The sequence below is a fragment of the Silene latifolia genome, chromosome 3 (assembly GCF_048544455.1).
Source record: "Silene latifolia isolate original U9 population chromosome 3, ASM4854445v1, whole genome shotgun sequence".
Classification (NCBI taxonomy): domain Eukaryota; kingdom Viridiplantae; phylum Streptophyta; class Magnoliopsida; order Caryophyllales; family Caryophyllaceae; genus Silene; species Silene latifolia.
The window spans coordinates 120,822,350-120,832,142 of NC_133528.1; positions in this window are offsets into that span (position 1 = coordinate 120,822,350).

The following is a 9,793-nucleotide window of genomic DNA, read 5'->3' on the forward strand; positions in this document are numbered from 1 at the left end:
TCAGATCTATGTTTGTAAAAATTATTGGATTAATTTTCGGATACTTTAAGTATTTTATGAGATAAAGCCGATAAAATGCAACTATATTTTCTCAAAATTAATTCGAAAATTTTAACCATGATTTTGACATTATGAGTGTCATTTAATTATTCCAGAATGTTCAAAAATTTAAAATTCAAATTTTGAAATTTTTATAATTTAATTTGGATTTATTTCATAAATATTATGATTTTAAGGTAAAAAATGAGCATAAAATTAAATCAAGTTGAATTATTGTCAAACATTGAGTGATGACTAATTTTTGAGTCCTAAAAAGTGTTAGGATAATTAAATTGAGCTTAGATGTGATTTAAGTGTTAATTAGTGATTTTAAAAAGTTATTATCACGCATTTCCATAAAACCGGGTTATATGTATGGCATAAGTTAAATAGGGCGATTTGGCACATCATGCATGATAGGTACATATTATAATGCTGCATATTTCAATTGTTGAATGTCTTTTATTGATATAATTTTGAATTATGTAATTTTATCTTAATATGGCCTTAGTTTTAATCGATATTACCCGTAATGAAAGGGAATATTGATTCGATTGTAATTTAATGTGATCTCGTATCACTTTTATTTTTATTTCATTAGTTTTTCCATTTTACAAATGTATAATATGAATAGCTTTGTATTTTTATTATTATTTGTAATTATGGAGCATCTTCAAAGACGGTACCATTCGGAAAGGTGATCCGACGAAGACGGTGTCTTGGGAGGCGTGCCACTTGAAGATCCAAGGGACCAAAGGAGTTGGTTTCCGAATATGTAATATATTATTTGATTTTCTATTTTAGGAAGGCCATACTAGGAATTTTATTTATTGCTTTGCATTTCTTTTAATATGTTGCATGCATTGCCAAATCGCCATAACAACACATGCATATCATATCGAGTCATCGACCGTGTCAATTATAATTATCGTAGTTCGCCTCATTAGTTCACTTAAAACGTGATAGATAATAAATTGACAAGACCTCTCACATATAATAATTGAGAATTAGCCTTGCCAAAAAGTAGAAACCCATGAAGTACCAATTTCATAAGGGAGTTGAGCCAGCTTTACCGTAATACAAACCTTGTTACGTTGGCGAAGTGGGGTAGTAAAATGTTATTACATCGAAATTTGGATTGAGCTCAACGGAAGTATTGTTGACCGTAGTCGCATGTGTTCCGGGCTAAAGATGAAAATTAGAGTAATTTTTATCGACCGAGAGTTCTAAAAGTAGAATCGATTAAAGAGTTAATCCACCGAGTTATATTAATAAGGGATGAATCGGCTCACCGTGCCCGAGTTGATATGAATTTGGATCTCGGAATCATTTATATAGTTGGGTGGAGGTCACTATATAAATGCAATACTTGTAATTAAATTTACGAGTATTATTAAAACGATAGATGATAATTAATTCCTTCATTTCCTATTTTGTAGTCAAACTTGTTTTATCAACCGCAATGGCAACTCCAATCACGTCCGCATCCACTAGTTCCACCACGCTTACCAATGTGTCATGGCTCCGATCTTTCATGGATCGTTGTAAGTTAGAAAAAAATGGGTCTAATTTCTCCGATTGGGACGCGCAACTTCGCTTGGCCGCGCAAGGTGACGACAAGCTTCGTTACCTTACCGAGGCATCTCCCTCCGAACCTAATGCTAGGTCCACCCCCGCTGCTAGGCAAACCTATGAGGTTTACCAAAAGGAGTCGGCCGCGATCAAAAATGTGTTGATCTTTGCTATGGAGGCCGAACTCCAACGTAGTGCTATAAAGATTAGCACTGCTCCTGAGATCTACATGAAGCTTGTGAACATGTTTTCACGAGCTCTTAGGGTCATTCAATATGAGGCAGCTTCTGCATTCTTTGATCTTAACGTCGAGGAGGGCCAAAAGTGAGCCCTCATGTGCTCAAGTTGATGGAGCATGTTGAGACCTTGAAAATGCATAAGGTGGAAATTCCCAATGAACTCGTAATTGATCGAATTCTTCATTCCCTCAACAAAATCAAAGCATATGTTCAATTCCGGGTGAATTTTAATATGCAAGATAAGAAAGTTTCCCTTGATGAGTTGCACAAAATGCTTGTGCAAGCCAAAAGAGACATAGGGCTAAGTGTTAGCACCACAAAAGATGTGCTCAATGTCAATCATAAGAGCAAGGGAACCTTCAAGAAAGGCGGGAAAAAGGGGAAGAAGCGAACTCCCAACAGGAATATAGCTAAAGCTTGTGAAGGTAGTACCTCCAAGCCCAAGTACAGTGCCCCCACTGGGGACAAGTGCCACTATTGTTGTGGTGTTGGGCATTGGAAGAGGAACTGTTCCAAATACCTTGGCGACATCAAAGCTGGAAAGGTTATTCCAGTAGGTATATAACTATCCCTATCTTTTATGTTTCAATCTCAACTTTGGTATGTTGATACAAGTTGTGATGATTACCCTTTTTATTGTAAATAGGGCCTCCTACCAAGGACAAAGGCAAGGAGAAGCAAGCCTAGAGGATCATGAGGGAAGCTAGAGTAGCCGACCGCAGTGATGAATCAATGGAAGCTTAGCTTTAATTTGCTTTGTCTTTAATTTTTATTATGTATTTCAAGTTTTTAGAACTATTTTGATTTCCTTGTGTGACTTGGAAATTGGTTTGTATCCTTTAAACACGGGTTGTATTTTGGATATTGGTGATTTGGTTTTCAACCCAAATCACTTGTTTTATTATGTTATTTGTTCTAAAATCATCATCATAAATTACTTGCGTAGAGAAACATTAGATAAACAACTCAAATTGATCAAATAGACGATTATGATGATGGGATCATTATATGTCCATAAGCTATGAATTTGATTCTCCTTATGTCATCATTACTTAAAGTAACAACTTACTTATGTAAGATCAATTATAAAGTTGTAATGAGTTTTTGAACTCATCAAGTAGGGAATTTACGATACCATATGGACACATTATTCTAAACGGATGGTCAACCATGAGATACCTAGAATAGAGAGTCTATTAAACCAAATCACATGGATCAGACTGCCTTATTACATATATCAAGCTGCCATGTTAGGATGGCCTTTTGAAAGCTAATACATAGTCTAGATAAACTCCTAATACTCCGTTAAATATATATGTTTGTAACTCACAAAGCTATCTCTCAAGAAGATAGATGTATTTCTGAGAGATAGAGTGGGAGTAGATTGAATAGTCACAAACATCTCTTATAGTTGAAATGTTACTTTGTGAAAGTAATAGAATTATAGAGTGGGAGTTGGTATTGAACTATAGTCTATGAAGATAGATTGAGAGCATAGTTCAGTGGGAGTTTATCGCACATGTCTTATTGTTTAAAAATATTACTTTGTGAAAGTGATAGTATCATGACCTTGTTACATACGAGCCATCGCATTACAATCCGAAAATTGTTACTCAAGAGTAACAATTACTTTAAGGCGAGGGTCTCCTCAAAAGTAAATAGAGCTTTAGGGTACATAAATGCATAAGATTTACATGAAGATGTTGATCAAGATAAATTATGTTAGGAATTGCCGCATTTCATTTTATGAAGAATGGCAAATTGAATTCGCTTTTCTCAAATGGGAATTTAGAGAAGGAAGTGTTTGAAACACAAAATCTTAGATGAAGATCTAAGAATTCTAACATATTATGCGTAGCTTTCTTGAGTGATATTAGAATGATCTTAAGCAAGCATTAAAGGATTATGTTTTTCATTCATGTGATAATAGTGGATGGTTTCATTCACATGATTGAAGAATCATGATTATACATGAAGTTAAGTGGGAGCTAGAATTGTTTCTCCATGTATCATATGTTGATAACCTATTACTTATTGAGAATGATGTACCAATGCTCTCTTCTGGCAAGAGTAATTGGGAGACTTGGAAAGGGATGCAAAGTATTCTAGATTTTGAATCTATGTGAGCGAATATTGTCATAGAGTTGAGAGTCTTATGAGGATAAGATATTTCACATATGTTGTACAACAACAAAGTCAAATAGGCTATTCATGTTGATGAAAGTGGAATTACAATGATGGAGTCATTATCATTCACTGAACCTATTAAGTTGTTGATCACATGAAATCGAATTCTAATGTTTCCGCCATTAGAATGATCATGTATGCCAACAGACGCACGTGCCATGATGTGATATATGCTGAGAGCGCAATAAGTCAATTAAAGGGATAATTCCCACATTATGGCTTGTGAAAGCCTTAAAGAACATCCTTGAGATTCTTGAGAAGAATTAAGGATTAGTTCACATGTTTGGATGACAAACTAAGTTAGGTGTTGAAGTGTTGCACAAACTTTAGTTTCCAAACTCAAAAGGGATTTGTCGAAATCCTAGGCTGCTTTATTGACTAAGGAGTAAGAAACTAAGAAAAGTGTTTTAGTTTCGTGCATTGCAAATTTTACAAAAGGAATCCAAGTAAATTGTGATAAAATCGTCAATGAAGGGATTAAGGGTGAATCCCTCTACAAATGATTTTGTTACAAGTTATGCGATAACAGTGGGAGCATCTTTCAAGTTAAAGAGCCCAAGTCTAGTAAGTAGTCTAGACATATACCTGGATAAATTCAAGTTATTAGAGATAACATCGAATTGAAGGAAATAGCAATTAATAAAGTTGGAATATATAGACATCGGGTATATCCACTAGCCAAGCTTGTATTGCATTTTAACTAGTGTTAATAATACACTAATGATTATAGAATATGAAGTAGTAATAGTGTATTGACTATTCATATGTGATAATCACATTTATCGTTTGAGTTTTAATAAACTCACCCGCTACCTTGTCGTATCCGAATGGGTTGTAGAGACAAATTGAACCCCATTAAAGTGAACTGGATTGACATGGTATTCGCCCCTAGTTACTTATATGAGGTGACGTCTCGAAGTGACTAGAGTGTGATGTGATTGATGGCAAGTTCAAGTGCCATAGAGTCATATGGGATGACTAGTCGATCACATAGATAGACTGTATCGGACAATCTGTCGGGCAGTGACCGCTTATAGAGTTCTGGTAATTCACAAAGCCTGGTCGTGGCAAGAGCTACTATAGTATTCTTATGAGTCAATTCTTTTGACTAGAGACTATTCGCCCAAGTTGGCACAACTTCTGATTAGCTTTGATTTATACTCTACGTTTTCGTAAATGAGGTCAAACTGGGTATATTTTGGGTTATGATGGACTGTGGCTGAACGAAGGGAATAGGGCGATAGGAATTTTCTACCCCTTGTCAGGGTTGTTTGAAATCTCAAGGCCACTCGAGGAGTAGTTAACTGGAAATGCGTGGCCACGCTCGGAAGGCAACTATGATACATAATTCCGGTCAGACAGTTAATCTCCAGATCGAGAAAACCACTCAAGATATGATCAAATGTAAGTACGACCTGCAAGACACCTTGCATTGAGTGGGAGATTGTAATAGGACAAGAGAATTGGTGACGCACACTTGTCAAGGACAAGTGGGAGATTGTTGGGAAATGTGTCCTCGACAGCAGTGCGATTACATGATTTAATATCATAATTAAATCTCATACTAAGAATACGTGAGGGATGATTCTTTATATAAGTCGACTGACCGTCATTAATCGGTAATGATTAGCTAACTAGAGTTTGACATTACTGTCGTGTGACGGTGGTGGTCAGTTGATCCCTTTAGGTCACACCTATAGGATGAGGCCCAAATAGATATTTAATTAATTGTATGTGATACAGATTAATTAATTCCTTAATTATGGGAGTGCAATTTTACGTCTTATTATAATGTGATTAAATAAGATTTAATTTAGTAATTAAGTGTTAAATTGCTAAATTAGATGAGGTTTTAATATAAGTTTTGAGGTAGAGGTAATTAGTTATTTAAGGTTACAAGAAGTTGTAATTTTAACTAACTAGTAATTATGGGACCCATTATATGTTAATATAATGGTAGTATACTACTCAAAAAGTGGAGTGTATATTATATTATTAATTGTAATATTTAAGTGTTAAATGATTACATTAATAATTAATTATGTAAGATAGTTAAACATATGACTTATAAGCATTTGTGGGACAAATGACAAAAGGCAAAAATGGACCAAAATGGGTCCAATATTTCGGCCAAATGAAGAGCACAAAAGATGCTCTTTTGTCTTTTGTTTGTGTTGGTTGTGTGATTGTGACATATCACACAAGCCTTTTCATACTACTTCTTACACCTATGCTCCCTACACTCTACCTACACTATACAAAAGAGTAAAAACAAAAGCAATAAGATTCCCTACATGGGAAGAAGCCACCGGTTTTGGCTCCATATAATGAGCATTTGTTGCTCATTTTTCCACTACTAGTTTTGCTTGTTTTTCTCTAACTTTCCCTCATATGCATATTGCAACAAACTCTCACAAATACTAATACACTCAATATATTACTAGAGGTAGTAATACTAAAAATATTAGTAATATTAAGAGAACATTTCTACTACATATCTAGTTAATATTAGTAGGAATTTTTGGGATTAATCTTGGGTGCAATTTATTGGAGTGGCTTCTATATTTGGAGTCTTAGGAGGATCATCCATCATATTTAGCTCAAGAACAAGTGAAGGAAGGAGACCTTACTTTTGCCCTATATTTCGAATCATATAACAATGTAAGGGAAATTGTTTTTCTTATAAATCTTTCATTTATTATGCATGCACTAGATCTAAAGAACATATAATTAACAAGTTAATTAGTTCACTATTAGAGGAGTCTAATAATAGGTATATAAACCTAACACTATAATGGTGTCTCCTCAGAACTGAAGAATGACATTCACCAGGCAACAGGGTTTGTGGAAGGTTCTCTACCTTTCAAATACATGGGTGTCCCTATACAAGCTGGCAGGTTAACTAAGCTAGAGTGCAATGCCCTGGTGGAGAGAATGGTGAATAGGATAAGAAGTATTGGGGCCAAAAAGCTTTCATATGCAGGCAGATTAGTCCTAATAAACTCTGTGCTTAATACTCTACACTTCTACTGGGCAGGGATATTCATTATCCCCAAATGGGTAATCAGAAGAATTGAAGGCATTTGAAGGAACTATTTGTGGGATAGTAGTTCAGATTACCATAGAGTTCCCTTAGTTGCTTGGGACAAGTTTACATTACCTAAGGATGAAGGTGGTTTGGGCATAAAGAAAGCAGAACTATGCAACATAGCAGTTGTGGCTAAACTGGTTGATTGGGTTTATAACAAAGCTGATAAGCTTTGGATCAAATGGATAAGCCAGGTGTATCTTAAGCAGCAGGACTGGCACACCTATAATCATGCAGTTGGTGTTGCCTGGTCCTGGAAAAGTAGTTGCAAAGTCAAGGAAATAATGAAGGCTGGCTATCAGAATGATCAATGGTCTGTTAACCTGAAGGGGTACTCTATCAGAGAGGGGTATGAATGGCTTAGAAACAAACAGCCTAAAAAAGAATGGGTTCAGCTGGTCTGGAATAATTGGAATTTCCCAAAGCATGCTTTGATCTCGTGGCTGGTGATGAACCAAGGTCTTAATGTTAAAGCCAAACTGTTTCAGTTTGGATGTTGTCCTGACAACAGATGTTGTATCTGTGATCAGGAACCTGAAACACAGGAGCATCTCTTTTTTTATTGTTTATATAGTAGACAGGTGCTGAGCTTAATTGAGCAGTGGTGTGATTTCAAAATTGCAGTGGATTCTTATGCTAGCAGTGGTAGGAGTGCAGGGGCAAGACTGAAGAGGCATACTCATTATCTCATTTGGTCTTCCTGCTTCTACCATATATGGAGTCAAAGGAAGAATCGAGAGTGAACTTGATCCTTACCAGGCTTGAGACTCTGGCTGTTAAGATCATGGAGGATGCCATGAGAAGGATCAGGTCTAAATTTGGAAGGCCTGCAGTGAATGAAGAAAGGACTTGGCTTCAGAAATGGGGCATTGTAGTCTAGACTCTGGTGGTAGCTTGTTCTAAGTGATGGCTGTTAGCGAGTAGTTTTATATTGCATATGCTGTCAAGACTCTCTTGTACTTGTATTTGTTTGATATCAATATATATATACTCACATTTCACCAAAAATAAAAATAGAGACTTAATTTGGGTTATTTAGAGTAAATAATTTGCATTATTCTATTGGTTAGTAAAACATCTTATGAGTTGTCATGCTACCTAGGGTTTGCTAAATTATCTAAACCTAACCCTAATCTACTCCTTGATATTTTGACCTAGGGTTTCGACCAAGGTGGGCTTATGAGCCGTGTGGTGGCCGACCTTACTCGCTATTGAAGTAAAATTTTATTAGGTCAAATCTTTTCTATATTGCCATAAGATATTTCTATATCTTATAAAATATATTAGATATACCTTATTTTAATTAATCAAAATATTTAGTAGATTAAATTAAGGAAAGATAAGATTTGTTTCGTATAGGACAATTTATCTTGCCCCACGGTTCTACTAGGGTTTCGATCAAAACCCTAGTGCTTTTCTCTACTATATATACTTGTGATATTCATAATTTTAAATTAGCTTTTCGAAATATAAAACACCTAGCAAACAATTTTGAGTTTAATTTTAATCAGTTATTTTTATTGTTTTGCATTTGAAAATCTTTACGAAAAGTCTTGCTCTTTAATTTGCATATTATTCTTAAGGTTACGTTATAATATAATAGTACTTCATATTGTTTCTTACTCGTTCAATTGTGTGAATACTTAGAAGAACAATCAAGTGCTTTCTTAGTAATTTAAGATAATCAAAATCGAATATCTAGTGATATTCAAATTGAGTTATAACTAGAGTTAGTTATACGACTTGGGTTGATAATTTTGTAATCCGGAGAATGGTACTAAAGTTATTAATCGAGAATAGTGGACGTAGGCTTCGACGTGTGAAGCAGAACCACTTCAAAACCGTGTGTCTTAGCGGTTTACGTTTTTGTTCATTTCATTACATTCACAATCACTCAGTTAATTAGTTAAAGTTTAATCAATAAACTTTAAGTAATTAATTTCATTGATATAAAATAAAAAGCGGGCATAAGTTTTTAAATACTCAATTCACACCCCCCCCCCCCCTCCCCCTCGAGTATTTCGACTGTGATAGACTCTTCAATTGGTATCAGAGCCTCGTGCTCTTGATTGCCTAACCGCAAAGAGGCTGATCCGTCTATCTTTTTATTTTTTTTATTTTATTTTAATTCCGCTGCCTTACACGTGTGAAATGGATTCCAAGTATCTTATGTGTTCTATCTTTGATGGGAAGAACTATGGACTTTGGAAAAACATGATGACTTACTACATGAAAGAACATGATTGGGAGTGCTGGACGATTATTAAGAATGGACCACACAAAAATTTGGTCGCATCTTCGGAAGCCACTACCTATGAGGAAAAACAAAAAGATTATATTGAGGCTGATTATAATAAGGCTGGGAAAAACTTGAAAGCGATAAGCCTGTTACAAAACGGCATGACATCGACTGAATTCGATCGTTTTCTTCTTGCACTTCGGCTAAGGAAATATGTAATGGTCTTGAGTTGGCCTATGAAGGAACATCGGCTGTTAGAAAATATCATATTGACTTGTTGATTCAAAAATATGAACTTTTTAAAATGGAAAAGAATGAATCCCTTGATAGCATGTCAGCACAATTTTCTACTACAGTTAATGAGCTTAAAAATTTTCGTAAAACTTTTCTCCGAGGATATTGCTAGAAAAGTACTTAGGAGTTTAACCA